Genomic DNA, 20,959 nt, shown 5'->3' on the forward strand with positions numbered 1-20,959 from the left:
GTAAGATTAAGGTAGATGTGGAATATTCTGTCCAGGAACTCTTTATTTGAAGCTCAGCACCTGGGTTGTAAATTGAGACGACTCTGTCAAAAGTAGGGTGTTTCATTCTTACTGCTATAATTTCAAACAGGAAATTTCTGCAAGTCTCTGACCCCGCAACAAAGTTTTTCAGTGAATAAGACAGCAATAGTAACACTAAAAAGGGGTCGTTAGAGCTACTTTTTTCTGCCAGGCGAAATGACAGTTCTCATTGTTACTGTGGGACTGTCCTTGTCAGTTTGTTACTTTCTCAGTCCAACGTAAATTTTACTTCCTTAAGGTCTTTGGATATAACAAATAAGGCTGCAGTGAACAGTCTTGAGCATAGGTGGTTTTATATTTTTTAATTGTTCTTATTGATGTTAATTTGCATGCAGTAAAATCATGTATTTGGTTTGCGTTTGTTCTCATATTTTACATGTTTCCTTCCACTTTCCTATTGTTAGTTTAACTTTTTTATCCTTTATAATTAATAAGTTTCTCACAGACCGATAGTTTGAGACTGTGCAAATGCTCTGTTTTTTCATTGTACTTTGGCCTGCTAATTTCAGTATTCATTGATAATTATTACCTACAGTGACTATTACTGTGGTGTTTACCAAATGGTATTTTCGGTTTAATCATTTCTTCTATGTTTGTTCATTGGAATTCTGCAGAGTCGCTTTCCCTTCTCCCTCCTTTGTTAAATTGTTCATGTCAGCATATGTTAATCAATATTACTATATATGTATATATTTTTTCTTTGGTGGCAGTGTTATGTATATATTTTGTCTTCTCAGGTTGTCCCAGATTGGTTATCAGGAACCCCTTCAGTTGGTTCCTGTATATTTTTTTTTTTACATATCCCCATCTCAATTTGTACATTTCTTTCTGTCACTGTTTGAGGTTCATCTTTTCCTTTTCCTACCCAGCCCTGGAATCTGCCTTTTGTCCAAGAAACTCTGGTTCTTTTTATTAGAAAATGATATATTTTCGTTTTCAGATCTGGGCATTAAGTGTTCTTATTTCTGCTGAGCCCTCAAAGTGGGCAGAGCCAGAAAAAAATATGTGAGTATACACACACACAAAGACACGTACTTACGCCAGTTTCTGTATGTATCTGTATATATTTTTAAAACCACAAGATCATACCCATATCTCCGATCCCAGTCTAACACCACAGGGTTCCTTTTAGCCTTTCTCCTTGTTACTCCTTTCTTTGAAAGTGAAACTCTTAAATTTTGGAACATAAAGTAGTTTCAGAATTGATAACCATGAGCTAATGAACCACCTTGCAGAAAGCAACTTGGCCATCGTTCGAGGTTTCCGAGAGCCAGATCACACCTGAGGCTAAGGAGTAGGGCAGACAAGGTCGGAGTGACCATCTGGTGGCCCGATGCTAGCCTGTTAAGGCAGAATTTAGCTTATCATCCATGACTGGCCAGTACAGTCTCACAAGTCAGATGTTTAGGGGAGCTTCCCCATTGATGAGAAGCACCTATCCACGTGGGAAGGTAGTGTGTCCTGGGGCCATCGGAGATCTGCACTGGCAACCCTCCCAGACCACGCCCCATGCATCTGGCAACCCTCCCAGACCACACCCCATGCATCTGGCAACCCTCCCAGACCACACCCCATGCATCTGGCAACCCTCCCAGACCACGCCCCATGCATCAGTTTGTGTTCTTTTTGTGTGTGATATTAAAGCCGTTTTAAGGGTGAGCTTTTCATAAATTCTGTGAGTTGTTTCAGTGAATTATCAAACCCAAAGGAGGAGTGGGAACCAGGCAGCTCAGAAGTCAGGGATCTGGGGAACCCTGATCTTCGGGCTGGTATTCTAAGTGCATTAGAGTGATCCCCCAAACTTTTAGCCAGCGGGTCAGAAGTTGGCAGCCTCTTAGACTCCCCAAACTTGTGGCTGGTGCCTGCATATTTGGTAGTCTAAAGGATGATTTCCTTTTAACTTACAAGGTCTGGCCTTCCCCTGTGTGGCTAGAGTCAGGGGGGGAATGCCGCATGGGTGGCCAGTATCAGAACTGAACAAGGACGGGAATCACAATTCCACATGACAGAGTTGGCGTGTGAAGTGAGGTTTCTTAGTCTCCTTGACTCAGATAGTAAGTAGTTGAAGTCATTAAGCTCCATTTGACCCTGCGACCAATGTCTGTACTACTGTATTGCTTTATTGGTGGAATTTTAGTGAGGATTGGAAAAAGAGTTGGACCAAACTGATGTCTGTATGCCTGATAGAGTACATAGTAAGTACTCGCTAAATAATTTTAATGAATGAGCGTTATGCATTGAATTATGTCCCCCCAAGATGTTAGGTGCCATCGAGTTGGTTCCTGCTCATAGCCACCCTGCGTACAATAGAACAAAACACTTCCCAGTCCTGTGCCATCCTCACAGTCATTATGTGTGAGGCCATCATTGCAGCCACTGTCTCAGTACATCTCGTTGAGGGTCTTCCTCTTTTTCACTGACTCTCTAATTTATCAAAAAACCCACTACCATCAGGTCGATTTTGACTTACAGCAGCTCCATGGGGCTTCAAAGGCTGTAAACCTCTACAGAGGCAGACTACCACATCTTTCTCCTGCAGAGCCATTGGTGGTTTTGAACTACTGATCTTTTGATTAGCAGTCGATTGCTTAAGCCACCACACCATCAGGGCTCCTAATTTACCAAGCCCCCCAAAAATATGTATTGTAAATTCTAACCTCTATGCCTGTGGTTATAATCCCCTTTGGGAATGGGGTGCATTTGTTACGCTTATGAGGCAGGATTAGTGTAGGGTGTATCTTGAGTCAATCTCTTTTGAGATATATAAGATTAAACATACAAGGGAGCAAGCAGAGATGGGTGAAGATAGATGCCAAGTTACATGAAGAACACCCAGGAGTAGAGCTCAAAAGGGACAAGGACCTTCTTCCAGAGCTGACAGAAAGCCTTCCTCTAGAGCCTATACCCTGAATTCAGACTTCTAACTTCCTAAACTGTGAGAAAACAAGTATCTCTTTGTTAAAGCCACCGACTTGTGGTATTTCTGTCATAGCAGCACTAGATAACTAAGACAATGAGTGAATGAATAAATAAATGAATACATTTAGAGGCAGTCAGGCAGAGACTTTCTCAATTTCCTGCGTCTTGTTACAAAAGTTTCTTCTCACACACTCATTCACACCTCCATACTCTGTATCTCAGTGAAAAATTTGGCCCTGTCCATCAGCTCTAGATGCTCCCCCTTCTTTTCTCTACTGGTCCATTACACCAGCAATCACTTACTGATCTCACCAACATCTTCAGCATCTCTGTTGTCGAGTATTTGCCCTCTGTATTGTTGCCTGATTAGGCTCCATTCCCTGAAGTAGTCGAGCCAGTGGAGTGTACTGCAAGTCAGAAAATGAAGGTTTGTCTAGGAGATGGCACCAACGGGAAGTTTGACAGCAATGCAGGCTGTCTTTGTGGAGCCCCGAAAGGCAGTTTTACATTAGAGCTTATATATGATTTTTACAAGGATTAAAAGTGTCTTTATAGCCCTCAGATGGCATAGCCGGATGAGTTATTCATTACAAGATAATTACAGCAGACTCATCAGACTAAAGAGATACATGCTGGACATTTCCTTACCAGGCTAAAAATTCACAGACCCGGGCATTTGGCCTCTAATCTTCATGTGGGGGGGTCATAAGTCACAAGTGACTGGACAGAACAAAACAAAGTCATTAACAAAGGTATGCAAAACAAAGTCATTAACAAAGGTATGTGGAAAGGAGAAGGCAGGCAGAAAAACAACAGTTTTATCATGACGTTAGTTATGTCAGGCTCTCAACTGCCTGTTTTAAAAACACGAAAACATACTGTGGAGTATTAGGGTCACAGGACCACATCTCTCCAACTTAAATGAACCCTTTTTTAGCTATGTTTCAATTCTTCAAGATCTTCACATTTACGCTTTTTAGAAAAGGTTGCTATAGCCACCGGTGTTCTTGGCTTCAACCACCAACTCAGTCAATTCCCACATGTCCACATCTGCAGCAGAGATCTCTTTCCTAGGATTAAGTCCCAAATATCCCATAATCAATACAATAGGCTTCTAAGAGTTGATTTTGCCATAATCTCACTCATGAGCTACTTCTTCCGTACTGCCAGCAGAATGTTTGTTTTAAAAGTCACGTAAGTATATCACTTTCCTGGTTAACATCTGTATTTCTGCCCCATCCGTCGGAAATTCATTTCTGTCTGTTCTTAATTTAATTGTTCATCAAGACTCTTTTGCCAAGCAACTTCTAAGAATCCCTCTATCATCACTCCAACTGCCCTTTTTCCATACTATCCTTGATCCCTAGTAAAACATTCACTTTACTTTATCTCACTATACATAGAGCTTCTTGGTGTAGAGCTTAAGCTTGTTTGTCTTTGCTGATCTCTGTGCCTGTCAAACAGAAGGTCTTCAGACAAAGAATGGATGGGTGATCTAATCACTTACGATACATCAGGTTCATCTCATATCACCAGCACAAAGAGCAGGGCCAATCCCAGAGCAGGCAGGATTTTAATGAATACGGGATAGGTGAAATTAAAAAAGATAAGGACGGAATGGAATTTTCAGATGACTGGTAAGTAGAATGAAAGAAGAGAGGTTCTGGCAGGTAACCTCTGGAGGTCTTTCTAAGAAATCATTTGCCATTTTTTTTCGTGTATGTAGTACACCCATCACCACAGTTCCAGGATAGTTTCAGAGACATGGACCACTAGATGTATATGGATCCAGTCTGAATCCGAGTAAATGTTTAAAGCTGTCTTTTAGATAAACTCTTAGAAAGACAATGGTGGGATGCTTGGTGCATACCATGGCTGAATCTTGTCGAAGGCTGACATTTATTTTCCAAAAGGAAGTAATTCAACATGGTACGGCCTCTTGTTCTTTAAATGTTACCTTCTTAGAGCAGGCTTTTTTCTCTAGATATTTCTCCCATCAATCCTATTTCTGTCTCCTGGCCACACAGAAAATAAATCTAGTCCCATTTCCATATGAAACTCTTAAAATAGTTAAATATTACCACAGGTATTCCCCAAGTCTTACTATCTAGGCTAAATATCTCCAGTATTGTACGTGTCAAAGTTTGGCCTCTGTTACTTCAGGTTTTTGTCTCCATTTTTGTGGAGCAGATCCTTGTGGTATTAAAGCCAGTATTCAAGATTAGGATATGCTTATTAAATAAAATAGCCAAAGTAATACTACTGAATTTCAGAGCAGTATTATTGCATGGCTCCAGACCAAGGTCATGTGTTCTACAGTGATGCTGAGTTTATAGTTTTGTATAGTCTACTTCCTAACTCTTTCCCCACTACCACTTTTTAATTTAGAAGAAATAAATACAATTTTGGAGGCAATGGAGGAAATTGAGCAGATACCCTAAAAAGAAGGCGTTCACAACCTTTTTTTTTTTTTTTTTTAATGTTTTAAACAGAGTTCACTGGTGCATAGGGATCAATTCGTGGGATTTCCAGAGAGATAATGTATGTTGGTTTCAGAAGAACATTGCATACATGGCATCATTATATCCATGGCATCTGAAAGTAGGAGAATTGGCAGTGAACCGAGAAGGGAGAAACGTAAGAATTAAGCGACTGTAGGTTTGATTCAGTCAAAGAATGGGTGTGCATCAAACTCTAGGGAGGAGAAAAAGGATGTTTTTAAGAGAGAGTCATTGATTTCGGAGGTGGAGCACTTCTGGATAACCACTGGTCCATGGATTTGGTTATCTGAAGTAAAAAATGCCAAGCAATGAGTTCAGTGAAATTAGAGGCAAAGTAGCAGATAAAAACCCATGCCGGCACTGATATCCCCAGGGGTAAAGCAGAATTTAGGAGAGAGTGGAAGATGAGAGCTTCCCAAGCCATTAGTGAGTGGGTAAATCACTGGGAGGTGAGCAGACAACAGTAATGAAGATGGAGAGAACCTGGTATGGGCAAAAGGCGGTAAAAGGAGCAAAGGTTTTTACATGAGAGTAGAGGAGGCTTAGTCCCTGAATGGTACTAGGGATTGAGGATAATTCCGATCTCACTCCTGGAATGTGAGGTGTAAAGGATGTGAGATCAAAATCAAAATATTGAATACATTAAGACATTCCAGAAATGAAATGGAGAAAGGAGACTTTTCACACGAAGTAGATGGTCCATACTGTGCGATGATAATGATGAATCCATGAAACATCTCACAACATGGATGTATCTGGAGGACATTATGCTGAGTGAAATAGATTAATCACCAAAAGGACAAATATGAGACTACTATTATAAAAACTCAAGAAAAGGGTTACACACAATATGATGGTTACGCGGGAGGGAGGAGCAGGGAGAGGAAATCACTAACTAGATCGTAGACAAGTGTTAACTTTGGTGATGGAAAAGAGGAAGTCTGTACAACTTGACCGAGATAAAGGAAGACACTTAGAGGAACGTTAGAAAAAAAAAAAAACGAGGCCGCCACTGTAAATACCGTAGCATATACAACCCTGCAACAACAGTGAAAACAAATATAACTTAGAAGCAGATACATACACTGAATAGGAGAAGGAGGCTGTATAGGAATATACCCAAGTACATATATAGGTTAGGCTGTGGATATTTTTACATACATACAAAGGGGGCACACTCATAGAAGCTTCCTGGATATCCGAACACCTTCAGGTACTGAATTACTGGAACCGAGGGCTGGAAACAATGGTCTCGGGGGACATCTAGGTCAACTGGCGTAACAGTTCATAAAGAAAATGTACTACGTGCTGCTTTGGTGAGTAGCGTCTGGGGGTTTTAAAAGCTTGTGAGTGGTCATCTAAGATATATCTATTGTTTCCTTCCCGACTGGAGCAAAGGAGAAAGAAGAAAACCAAAGACACAAGGAAAACACTAGTCCAAAGGACTAACGGACCACATAAAACACAGCCTCCACCAGTCTGGGCCAGAGGAACTAGATGGTGCTCGGCTGCCACCACTGACTGCTCTGACAGGGATCACAATAGAGGGTCCCAGACAGAGCAGAAGAAAGAGGTAAATGCAAATTTATAAAAAAAGACCAGATTGGTCTGTCAGAAACTGAAGGTACCCCAAAATTATGACCCCTAGACACCCTTCTAACTCAAAACCAGAGCCACCCTGGAAGTTCACCTTTCAGTCAGATTAGACAAGCCTGTAAAACAATAATAAATGTGAGGAATGTGCTCCTTAGATCAATCAAGTATGCAAGACCAAATGGGCAAAACCTGGCCAAGAGGAAAGTTGTGAAGTCAGGAAGGGACGGGAAAAGTGGACGAATGGAAATGGGGAACCCAGGCTGTGAAGGGGGAGAATGCTGACACGTTGCAGGAATTGGAACAATGTCACAAAACAATGTGCCTGTAAATTTTTTAATGAGAAACTAATTTGCACCGTAAACTCTAGCCTAAAGCACTATATATGTACTAAAAAAAAAAAAAACTCAGTGCTGTCGAGTTGACTCTGACTCATGGCGACCCTATAGGACAGAGTAGAACTGCCCCATAGAGTTTTCAAGGAGCGCCTGGCGGATTGAAACTGCTGACCCTTTGGTTAGCAGTGGTAGCACTTAACCACTCTGCCAGCAGGGTTTATATATATACATATATATACACACACACACACACACACACACACACACACCTAAGCAGATGGTCTACAAGTAGTGGAGAATTACTAGAAAGCTTTTTCCATTTCAGCCCACCACTTTATTTTCTCCCATGATCTCTTTATTCCCTTTTGCTTATCCCTTCAGTGTTTTCCAACTTTCATACCTGTCCTTCATCCTCCACAGTTTTTTGAACCTATTTTTAAATTTGTGAAATCTCCCTCCAGCTGTATATTGAGTGGTATTAATTCCATGTTGTTGCTGTTAATGACCCTTAAATCAGTTGTGACTCATGGCAACCTTATGCCCAGTCCTGTGCCATCTTCATGATCTTTGCCATGTTTGAGTCCATTGTTGTGACTATTGATTTAGTCCATCTCACTGAGGGTTTCCTCCGTTTTCACTGACCCTCTACTTTACCAAACATGAAATCCTTTTCTAGTGACTGCTCTTTCATGATGATGTGTCTGAAGTAAGCAAGATGAGGTTTCACCATTCTCCCTCCTAAGGAGTTTTCTGGTTATATTTCTTCTAAGACTGATTTTTTTCTTCTTCTAGCAGTCCGCAGTAATTCAGTGTTCTTTGCTAACACCACAATTCAAATACAACAATTCTTATGTCTTCTTTTTTTATCGTCCAGCTTTTGTATGCATACGAGGCAATTGGAAAGACCATGACATTGGTCAGGTATACTTTAGTCATGAAAGTTACCTCTGATGACTTTGGTCTTTGGCAGCAGATTTGCCCAGTATAGTGTTATTTGTGTTGTTAGGTGCCATAAAGTTGGTTCCAACTCATGGAGATCCTATGTACAATAGGACAAAACACTGCCTGGTCCTGCGCCATCCTCATGCAGGAGGTTGCTTGAGCCCATTGTTGCAGCCGTTGTATCAGTCCGTCTTGTTGAGGGTCGTCCTCTTTTTCACTGACCCTCTCTCTACCAAGCATGATGTCCTTCTCCAGGGACTGATCCCTCCTGATAACATGTCCAAAGTATGTGAGATGTAGTCTCACCATCTTGCTTTTAAGGAGCATTCTGTTTGTACTTCTTCCAAGACAGATTTGTTCATTCTTCTGGCAGTCCATGGTATATTCAATATCCTTTACCAACACCACAATTCAAAGGCATCAATTTTTCTTTGGCCTTCCTTATTCATCGTCTGGCTTTTGCATGCATATGAGGCCATTGAAAATACCATGGCTTGGGTCAGGCGCACCTTAGTCTTCAGGGTGACATCTTTGCTTTTCAACACTTAAAAGAGGTCCTTTGCAGCAGATTTGCCCAATGCAATGCGTTGTTTGATTTCTTGGCTGCTGCTTCTATGGGTGTTGATTGTGGATCCAAGTAAAATGAAATCCTGGACAACTTCAGTCTTTTCTCTGTTTATCATGATGTTGCTTATTGGTCCAGTTGTAAGGATTTTTGTTTTCTTTATGTTGAAGTGTAATCCATACTGAAGGGTGTGGTCTTTGATCTTCATCAGTAAGTGTTTTAAGTCCTCTTCACTTTCAGCAAGCAAGGTTGCGTCATCTGCATAATGTAGGTTGTTAATGAGTCTTCCTCCAATCCTGATGCCCCGTTCTTCTTCATATAGTCCAGCTTCTCGGATTATTTACTCAGCATACAGATTGAATAAGTATGGTGAAAGGATACAACCCTGATACACACCTTTCCTGACTTTAAACCAGAAAATACCCCCTTGTTCTGTTTGAACGACTGCCTCTTGATCTATGTATAGGCCCTTCTTGAGCATAATTAAGTGTTCTGGAATTCCCATTCTTTGCAGTGTTATCCATAGTTTGTTATGATCCACACAGTCGAATGCCTTTGCATAGTCAATAAAACACAGGTAAACATCTTTCTGGTGTTCTCTGCTTTCAGCCAGGATCCACCTGACGTTGGCAATGATATCCCTCTTTCCACATCTTCTGAATCCCGCGTGAGTTTCTGGCGGTTCCCTGTGGATATACCACTGCAGCTGCTCTTGAATAATCTTCAGCATAAGTTTACTTGCGTGTGATATTAATGATATTGTTCAATAGTTTGTGCATTCAGTTGGATCATATTTCTTGGGAATAGGCATAAATACGGATCTCTCCCAGTAGGTTGCCCGGGTAGCTGCCTTCTGAATTTCTCGGCATAGATGGGTGAGCATCCAGCACTGCACCCATTTGTTGAAGCACCTCGGTTGGTTTTCCGTCAATTCCGGGAACCTTGTTTTTTGCCGGAATCTTCAAAGCAGCTTATTCTTCAGTGCCGTCAGTTCCTGATCACGTGCTACCTCCTGAAGTATTTGAACGTCAGCCAATTCTTTCTGTATAGTGACTCTGTATTCCCTCCATCTCTTTTGATGCTTCCTGTGTCGTTTAGTATTTTCCCGGTAGAGCTCTTCAATATGCAACTCGAGGCTTGGATTTTTTCTTCAGTTTTTTCAGCTTGAGAAATGCCCCCATGCATCTGTCAGTTTGTCATACTGTGAGGACTTGTGTGTTGCTGTGATGTTGGAAGCTATGCCACCAGTATTGAGATACCAGCAGGGTCACCCGTGGCGGACAGGTTTCAGCTGAGATTCCGTACGAAGACAGACTAGGAAGAAGGATCCAGCAGTCTACTTCTGAAAAGAATTAGCCAGTGAAAACCTTATGAATAGCAGTGGAACATTGATATAATGCTGGAAGGAGAGCCCCTCAGATTGGAAGGCACTCAGAAGACAACTGGGAAAGTGCTGCTTCCTCAAAGTAGAGCTGACCTTAATGATGTGGATGGAGTTAAACTTTTGGGACCTTCATTTGCTGATGTGGCACGACTCAAAATGAGAAGAAAGAGCTGCAAACATCCAATAATAATTGGAACATGGAATGTACAAAGTATGAATCTAGGAAAATTGGAAATCATCAAAAATGAAGTGGAACGCATAAACATCGGTATCCTAGGCGTTAGAGAGCTGAAATGGACTGGTATTGGCCATTTTGAATCAGAAAATCCTATGGTTTCCTTATGCCGGGAACGAGAACTTGAAGAGGAATGGCCCAATTCAATAAATACATCATTTGATCTCTTGACTGCTGCTTTTATGGGTAAGAAAAATGATCCAAGAAGAATGAAGTGCTCGACAGCTTCTGTTTCTCCCTGTTTATCATGATGTTGTTTGGTTATGAGGATTTTTGTTTTCTTTAGGTTCAGCTGTAATCCATTCTGAAGGCTATAGTCGTCAGCTTTCGTAAGTATGTGTACTTTCATCAGTACGTGTGCTTTCGTCAGTACGTGTACTTCCGTCAGTATGTGTATTTTCATCAGTACGTGCCTTCATTTTTTGCAAGTAAGATTGTGTCATCTGCATAATCATCAATTGTGTTGTTAAAAAAAGAAAAAAGTACTTCCGATGAATAATTCTTTGGTCTTGTGGAATTCTATTATGTGATGTCCAGCATTGTTTCTATCACCAAGGTTGTATGTTCCAATTACTAATCTTTGTTTCCAAGTTTTGCATTCCACTCACCAGAGTTATTGATGCTTCTTGATTGTACATTCAATCATTTTATTACGTAGCAGCTCACAAAAATCTTCAGTTTCTTCATGTTTGGCATTTGTGATTGGTACACAAATTCGAATAGTGGTCATATTAATTGGTCTTCCTTGTAGGCTTTAGTATATTAAGCTATCATTGACATCATCACTGGTCAGAGACGGAGGCTTTCTCTCATCCGTTACCTAGCGCGTTGGCCAGCCACCTGTGGCTCCTGAGCCAAATCCGACACATGGCCTGCTTTGGTGAATCAAGTTTCATCGTTTACACACTGGTTTTGTGCTAAAACAGAATCAGGTAGTTGCAATTGAGACCTTACAGCCCAGAAAGTCAGTAGTATGTACTCTCTGCCCGTTTACAGAGAAATTTTGCCAATCCCTGGTCTTCTGGAACAGAAAGACGGATGGATTTACCTGCTGAAATATTTAAAATCAAGGAATTTGGGGGCCACCCTGGAGAACAGGGCTTTGAAGATAAAGAGACAGGCGTAGCTGTGGATCTGTGGGTTTTAAGCATAGACCTGCCCTCTTCTCTCTCACTCACTCAGGGATCTCATCAAGCCTCATGCCTCTAAACATCATTTATACACGGAAACATTTATTTCCAAAGTTATGTTTTCAATAAATATAAATAAAACTTTCTGGGACATACCCCCACTCAGACATATATAATAGATACCTTGGACGGAGCATTTCCAAACCTGACAGACCAACTGTGGACCTTGTTAAATGCAGGTTCTGATGGGTCTTGGGTGTGGCCCTAGAATCTGCATTTCTGATAAGCTCCCAGGTGATGCTGCTGCTGCTGGTCTGTGAACCACAGTGGAATAGGGAGGCATGGGAGTGTGGTTAGTGTCATTACTGTCTCATTATTTTGTTAATGGAGGAGGCATTGTCCCAACGATGCTGGGATAGTAAAACAAGTTGTATTTGTGCATAGGCTGACATCCATCCCTCATGCCAGTTAGTAGCAGGCACCAGTCCCCTGCCCCATCGTCTCTCACACGCGTGTGATTTATCACTATAAAAATGACCCATTTAGTGGAGATGGGCCCTTGGTAACAGCTGAGATAAATGAGTATTCTCATGTATATATATATTTTTTACTTTTTTTTTAAATTGACCTTTTCTCTTTAAGATATTCATAAAGGCTTCCAGCCTAGTACTAGGAGCTGAGAGGATGGGGATCCATGGGGAAGTTTTTACCTTCCTTCCAGGAAATCAGAAGTGCTGCTGGGAGGAGATGACGTTTGAAGCACAGACAACGGTAACTTCGGAATTGGAAGGAGCAGAGGTTTTGAGGCATTAAATTCATTCACTAGGCAGGTGTAGGCCTCATCCTGTAGGAGGGTTGAGGACAGATGGCAGTCAGTGGAGACTCTAAGATTACCAGCTGACATGGCAGGAAGTGATGTTACAAGTATCTATGCCAGCTTCCTTTACTTGGAGATTGGTTTCATGACCCACTAAGTTCTTATGCCAAAAAAAACCCCTCTAGTTTCTTCATCTGATCCACCTGTGACATGTTTCTGAATATATCCCCCTTAAGCAGTTCGCCTCTGGAAGTCTTCTCAATTTTCAAAGCATTTCTTCATGTGCAGCAGTCATCAAAAGATAAAATTAAATATATTTGGTCTGGTTTTTACAAAGCACACATGGAACATAGCCAATTATGATCTCCGTGAAACTCTTTCATTAGTGGGATATGTTGAAAGACTCTAAAATCCACTGTTGACAGTTTATCTATTTAGAGATAGCATTTAACTGCAGGTAGCAGAAAGGTCAACCAAAATAATGGTTTAACCAAATTGAGACTTTATTCACATACACATGTCTAGGTTTAGGAAGTTCGAGATTGGCACAGCAGCTTAATGACATCATTAATCACTCAGTCTTCTTTTGCTTTTCTGCTTCATCATCTTCAATGTGTAGTTCTCATCCTCGTGGTCACAGAATAGCTGCAGCACCTCCAGACACTGAATCCATATCCCAGTCAGGACCTGGGAGAGAGATCAAGGGTGAACGGAAAAGGAGAATGCCAGATGGGAGTGCAAAAGGGAATGCCAGATGGGACTTTTTTTTTTTTAAATCACCTTTTATTTGAGATTACACACATGGAAAACTGCTCCATGATAACCTCAATAAATTTAATTAAGAAAATACATGTTTTCTAAGAAGCTCCACCTGGCATACTTAGTGTACATCTCCTTGACCAAAACTGTGTTACATGATATGGCAGACAGTTAAAATCCTGCCAAAGATGCCCACGTCGTACTCCCTGGAAGCCGTGACTGTTAAAACCATCTAGAAAAAGGAAATTGAGGTAGCATATGGAATTAGGGTTGCTAATCAGCTCCCCTTAAAATAGGAAGATGCAGTGCAATGGGTTTTTCTTTACATATGGACTTTCTGGCCTTGTGTTTATAATTCTGCTATAAATAATTGGTAGGCCTGCAGCCTGCTTGTGATTCATACATTTGATGCACTGTGCAGGAATTTGTCATTATCAAAGTAGAACTGCCCCATGGGGTCTCCAAGGAGTGGTGATGGATTCCAACTGCTGACTTTTTGGTTAGCAGCCAAACAACCATTGTGCCACCAGAGATCCACTATGCAAATAGGATGTGTAAAACCAACCAGTAAAGATTGAGTGTCCTTGCAGGAATTGGTTGGTTTGTGGCCCTGCTGGGAGGGCCATGACTTGAGATTTAATATAAGGGCCAATCCTGTAGAGGTTAAGGAGGACCTTACTATCGTTAAGAAGAACCTGGAGCAGATCGTTTCCTTTGCGTCTGGGGTCCCTGAGCTGATAACGTCCTAGACCCAAGAGAGGGAGAGTTGAAACACTGAAGGCAGTGTGAGACAAGAAATGGTTGTAAGCACGGTAAAGCCCAGTGTCAGCCTGGAGGCTTCTCCTGAGTCACATAGCTGCAAGGGTTGATGAACCCTAGATCAACAGGTCAGACCACAGGCTGCTGGCTCACAGGCTCCAGAGGCTGGTGAATCCCAGGATTGGCAGGCAGTATGGCAGACCAATGATTCAAGTCCCAAGAACAAGAGGTCAGTTGGTGAGTTGGATACAAGATCCAGAGCGAGGAAAAGCTTTCCCAGAACGTCCATATATATTGGATGCAGGCTATACGCCAGAGGAGCTGCCCTTTACCACTGATTGGCTGATCACATCAGATCACATCATGGAGATGATTATATCACAAAATGGAGGATAACTACATCATTACATAACCACTAAACTAATGAGAATCATGGCCTAGCCAAATTGACATGTAGCCTGAACCATCACAGGTACTAATCACATAAGAATTATTGCAAAAATCAAATGAGACAATGTATATAAAATGTGAAATGTTCCTGTTATTATTATTTGGTGACATTGAATTTCTTTTCTTCACCAAAGGCTTTTATTAAGTACATTTGTATTTGTGTTTCCCAGATGCCACTTTGTATTTAGATAGCCATCCAACTGTTTACCACTCCATTCATAAATATTCACTGAGCATAAACTCTGTATCAAGCACTGTTCCAGGCATTGTATTTACAGAGCTATCTTTATAAGAAAAAGCCGTGCAATTTAAGGAATCCATATTGTGATGACTAGAAAAGTTCAGTAAAGGTGCTATGTCTGAAGAGAGAAATTTTTTTACTTGATTTCACTTCCAGAACCTCAGAAAATACACCTGCCAGTGAGTTTCCAGAGCATCGTTTCCAGAATACATGCCCATCCCCTCAATTGTGAGGATATATATTAAATGTGTGAGATAAGATTTGTTTTTTTAAATATCAGAATCATCACTGAAGATAACTAAGAGTATGTCATGTTCTATTCATACAAGGTTAGAATTACTGATTAGAAAGTGAAAAGGGACACTGTAGGTATAACTGTATGACCATTAGAGAGGGGTGGAAATACCCCAAAGGAACACCCAAGGAAATCATTGCTTTAAAATACGTAAAATCGGATGACGTGAAAATATCGGATGAAGGAGGCAGGATTTCTGGTTCTCACTTTTGTGACCTCTGCTGCTCATCACATTCCTCCACTGGCCCCATGACTGAGAGGCAGCTCCCTGATGCAAAGTCTCCCCAGGACCCCCTTCATGTCCCTGTTCCTCAGCCTGTAGACCACCGAAGTCATCAGACTTGGCCTACAGGACAGTGTGGCTGCAGAGCTGAGGTAGACCCCAAGACTTGTGCCATTGAACAAGGAGACAGCCTACAGGTGAGACAACACTCTGTTGGAAAAGAGTTTGTGATTTCCCCTGGCAGATGAAATTCTCAGAATGGAGGACACAATTTGGTAATAAGAGAAACGTACTCTGGTAAAAGGAATCAAGACCAAAAGGCCAGTCACAAAATGCATGACATGTTATCGATGAGGATGTCAGAACAGGTGAGCTTCTGGACTTCAGGAAGATCAAAAAAAGATGGGAAATTGCCATGTATGTGCAGAAAAACAGGCTCGATATAGTCAGTGTTTCTACCAGGGAGCTCATGACACTGAGGCACCAGGAACCCAGAACCAGCAGTCCACATAGCTGGGGGTTCACCATGACCAGGTAGTGCAGGAGGTGACAGATGGCCATGAAGCATCACGATCAGGAGTAAATTTGTCTAGGCACCCAAAAACAATGAAAAAAATATCTGGGTGAGGAAGCCTTCATAATTTATTCTGTGTCTGGTTGATTTGTGGCTCTCCAAAGAAGAATGTTACATAGACAGACATCTGGGGGTATTACATGGTGTCTTAGGTTGGGTTCTCCAGAGAAGTAAAACCAGTGAAGTATATATATATAGAGAGAGAGAGAGACAGAAACAGAGATAGAAAGAGAGATTTATCTCAAGGAAATGGCTAATGCAGTTGTAGAGGCTGGCAGGACCCAAGTCTGTAGGTGAGGTGTCAGAATGGAGGCTTCTCCTGATTCACATAGTTGCAGAGAAACCCAAGATTGGCAGGTCAGACAATGACCCACTGGCTCACAGGCTGCAGAGGCTGATGAATCCCAAGATCGGCAGTTAGGGCAGCAGTCTGCTGGCTCACAGGCTGTCTTGGCTGATGAATCAGATCAGCAGGTAAGCAGCTGGCTCAGTTCTACAGAAGAGAGATCTGGTGATGACGAACCAGACGCAGGATCCAGAGCGAGAGCTTTGCTGGAATGTCCGTTTATGTACTGCAGGCAGGCCACGCCCACAAGGAAACACCCTTCCAACTGGTTGGCTGCTCATACTAGATCTCATCATGGAGGTGATTACATCGTTACATAACTGCCAAACCACATCACCACACAACTTCCAGACTACATCAAAACTACCAAACCACGGAGAGTCATAGCCCAACCTAGTTGACACACAGCCCTAACCATCATAATCCACCCCTTGTCGACTTGGCACCTGTACTAATCTCCTTAAACCATACATAATCTCTAAGCAAAAACAGTTATAAAGTCATAAGTAACATAATCCAACTAATGTGTAGAACCAAAAACACACTAGCCCTGTTTACATCTTATATTTTATAAATGAAGAAAAAAATATTTGATGCACACATACAAGGAAGAAATACTCATAACAACTACAGTCTTCATTTCTGCAACTGGTCACGTGGTCATAGCTGGTATTTAGAGCTACCTTTTTTTTTTTTTCTCCACCACCCATTCCATATTCCCTTCACCCTCAGCAAGCACCTCAGCTGGTCGTGGTTCTTTGCATGGCGGGATGACCAAAACCTTCGTTCCGGAAGGGTCTGGGCCATTAGTAGTCATGTCAGAGTTGGGTTGCTGTCGTTTTCCATTGACTTTAAGAGATGCCCTAAAGAATCTTCTGTATTCCAGATATACTCCTCTTTACCTTCATTATATAATATCAATCCAATTTCCTCTTGGTAATCAGGATTAATCACACCAGCCAGTGTGGTAACTCCCTTCTTTGCCTGTTGATCCAGAGGCAGGAGGAGCCCAAAGTGGCTGGTGACATTCTTAACTTCCAGCTCAATGGAATCAGTGTTGTGTCTCCTGGCAGGAGGTTTCCTCACTTTGGAACTAAGACCTCTAGACCCACAAAACATTAGGCTGTGGGAAAAGGAAGCAGAAATTTTGTGAGTGGATCACTAGGGGTAATAGTGAGTGATGCCACTCCCATTCCTGCCCCTTGATTCCTGGACCCATGAATCCTGGTTATGGGAGAAACAGCACCAAATATTGAATGCTGGTTTAGAGCATATACAGCCTTCTGGAGAACATTGCCCCAGTGAATTTGCCACGCTTCATTTGCTGTGAAGTGAGTCCCTTTATCCGAAGTGATGCTGTGTGTGATACCATGATGGTAGATAAGGCATTCTGTAAGTAAGTTCATGGATGGTGGTTTTGACAGAAGCATTGTGTGTAGGGAAGGCAAACCCATATCCAGAGTGTCTATTCCAATGGGAACACAATGGTGCCATTTCCATGATAGGAGCAGTCCAATGTAATCAACCTGTCACCAGGTTGCTTGCTGGTCACCTCGAGCAATGGTGCAGTATCAGGGACTCAGCGTTGGTTTCTGCCTGCTGGTAGATTGGGCACTCAGCAGTGGCTGTAACCAAGTTGGCCTTGGTGAGTGGAAGTCCGTGTTGGTGAGCCTGTGTGTAACCTCCATCCCTGCCACTGTGGCCACTTTGTTCATGATCCCATTGACAGGGGTGGCTGGGGAAAGAGGATGACTGGTTTCCACCCTATCCACTTGATTGTTAAAATCATCCAATGCTGAGGCCACCCTTTGGTGAGCATTCTCATGAGACAAAAATATCTTCACTCCTTTAGCCCACTCAGAGAGGTCTGTCCACACACCTCTTCCTCATACCTCCTTGTCTCCAATTTTCCGATCATGTTTCTTCCAAGTCCCTGACCATCTAACCAAGCCGTTGGCCACAGCTCATGAATCAGTATACAATTGCACATGTGGCCATTTCTCCTTCCAAGCAAAGTGAACGACCAGGTGCACTGCTTGCCTGCGCCTTCAGGTTCTGCTTGGGCCCAGCCTCATATATATCACTTCCATTTAATGACGGAGTGCTGCTGTGTACATCTGACTATGGCTCTGTGGGTCAGACAACACCCAGTTCATGATGGGCAGCTCAGGACGTGACTTAGTTATCTTGTGCTGCTATAGCAGAAATACCACAAGTGGATAATGGCTTTATCAAACAGAAGTTTATTATCTCACAGTCTAGGAGGCTAGAAGTCCAAATTCAGGGTGCTAGCTCCAGGGGAAATCTTTCTCTCTCTGTTGGCTCTGGAAGAAGGTCCTTGTCATCAGTATTCCCCTGGACTAGGAACTTCTCAGTGCAGGGATCCCAGGTGCAAAGAATATGCACTCCTGCTCTTCTTTCTTGGTGGTGTGAGGTCCCCCATGTCTCTCTGCTTGCTTCTCTCTTTTATATCTCAGAAGAGATTGATTTAAGACAATCTAATCTTGTAGATTGAGTCCTGCCACTAACCCCACCTCATCAACATCATAGAGAGTATTTACAATACACAGGAAAGTCACATCAGATGACAAAATGGTGGACAATCACAATATTGGGAATCATGGCCTAGCCAAGTGGACACACGTATTTTTGGGAGATACAATTCAATCCATGACATTCCACCCTTTAGCCTCCAAAAATTCATGTCCTTGTCACATGTAAACACATTCACCCCATCATATCATAGCAAAAGTCTTAGGTCAACTCCAAGTCCAAAATCCAAAAATTCTTCCTCATCTGTGAAATCTGGAATACAAGTTATCTGCTTCCAAGTACAATGGTGGGGCAAGCACAAGCTAGACATTTCCATTACAAATGTGAGAAATTGGAGGGAAGGAAGGAATAACAGCCACTGAGCAAGTCATCAGAACACATTACATTAGCCCTCAAGGCTTGAAAATAATCCTCTGTTCTCTGAGACTATTTACACAATGGTCCTGCCCTTCAGACTCTAGATATTGGCCACACTTTCTGGATTCTGAGTGGAGGCCCTTTGGCCCTGGGCTTCAGCTCTGCCTTCCAGGCCCACTGGAACGGCAACTTTGCTCCCTTGACTTCAGGAGCACTATTCTTGTGGTCCATCTGAGTGGCAGCTCCACTCATAGAAACTCCAAAGGCCATGGCTACACCCTTTGAGACCCAGAGGTCGTGGCCATATCCTTTGAGACTGAGGTGGCTCAGCTTCCTGTGTTCCTTGTTTCTTCACCTTCTGCTTCCTGGTTCCTTGGCCGCTCGGCTCCTTGGGCCTCTCTGCCCATGTCTGCCCTGCTCAGGAAAGTGTTCCAGAGCTCTGTAGTTCCACTGGTAAGTGTGAGGAGGCACCCTACTCTGCCAGCAAACTTCAGCCAGAAGGCACTTAGTTCTCTTGCTCCATGGGTCAGCAAGCCTAGCTCCACCAGTGAGTGCTCAGAGGCGCCCTGCTCCACCAGGAAGCTTCTTGCCAAAGGCACTCAGCCCTCTCACTCCATGGGACAGCTCCAGCTATCTCACTGGTCTCTTTGTTCTGCCATTGCCAGTTGTCTTCCACTGCCAGTTGTCTTCCACTGCCAGCTCTCTGCTCACTTCCTCCTGAGTCCTCCCCAGAATTGTCTGGTGTCCATAATTCCACCAACAGTCTCTTCCCACCTGATATCAAATTCAGTCTTAGTTATCTAGTGCTGCTATAGCAGAAATACCACAAGTGGATGTCTTTATCAAACAGAAGTTTATTCTCTCACAGTTTAGGAGGCTAGAAGTCTGAATTCAGGGCACCTGCTCTCTGTCGGCTCTGGAGGTAGGTCCTTGTCATCAGTCTTCCCCTGGACTAGGAGCTTCTCAGTGCAGGGACCCCAGGTCCAAAGGCTGCATGCTCCTGCTCTTGTTTCATGGTGGTATGAGGTCCCCCATGTCTTTCTCTTTGCTTCTCTTTTTTATATCTCAATAGAGATTGATTTAAGACAAAATCTATCTTGTAGGTTGAGTCCTGCCTCATTAACATAACTGGCACTAATCCCACCTTATCAACATCATAGAGATAGGATTACAACACACAGGAAAACCACATCAGATGACAAAATGGTGGACATTCACACAATATTGGGAATCATGTCCTAGCCAAATTGACACAGATGTTTTTGGGGGACACAATTCAATCTATGACAGGCCACATGGTGAATTGGTGGCCCATGTTTAAGTGTTCAGTCTCTACTAATGCACAGAAACAAGCTAAAGGCTCTTTCTCAAAAAGAGAGTAGTTATCCGCAGAGGATAGCAGAGCTCTGATGCCTGCGCATCTGAGCTGTGATTCACCCGTAAGGGCCTGCGGAGGAATCCAGACGGCATCTCAATCCTCCACTGACACTTCAAGCACCGTGGGATCAGCTGGATCATATGGCCCTAGTGGCAGAGCGGCTTGCATGGCAGCCTGCACTTGTTGCAGAGCCTTCTCTTGTTCTTGGCCCTATTCAAAACTAGCAGCTTTTCAAGTCACTTGATAAATAGGCCAGAAAAACACACCCAAATGAGAGATATGTTGTCTCCAAAACCCAAAGAGGCCCACCAGGCATTATGTCTCCTTTTTAGTTGTGGGAGGGGCCACATGCAATAACTTCTGCTTTACTTTAGAAGTAACATCTCGACATACACCACACTACTTGATCTCTAGAAATTTCCCAACCTCTAGCATGCAACTGTTTTACGAATAAGTCCAGAGTCATTGACGCTTCTTTCTTATTAGGTCCTATCAGCGTAATGTCATCAATGTAATGGA

At 42.6% G+C, this 20,959-nt stretch overlaps 1 long non-coding RNA gene across 1 annotated transcript; it reads left to right on the forward strand.

The window, feature by feature from the left end:
* Nucleotides 1–769: 769 nt before the first annotated feature.
* Nucleotides 770–19,880, forward strand: LOC126076128 (uncharacterized). The gene is made up of 3 exons (XR_007517428.1): nucleotides 770–10,744; nucleotides 10,845–10,986; nucleotides 11,555–19,880. It is a non-coding gene; the product is annotated as an uncharacterized LOC126076128 (long non-coding RNA).
* Nucleotides 19,881–20,959: the final 1,079 nt, after the last annotated feature.

Source organism: Elephas maximus, chromosome 4 (genome assembly GCF_024166365.1).
Source record: "Elephas maximus indicus isolate mEleMax1 chromosome 4, mEleMax1 primary haplotype, whole genome shotgun sequence".
NCBI lineage: Eukaryota > Metazoa > Chordata > Mammalia > Proboscidea > Elephantidae > Elephas > Elephas maximus.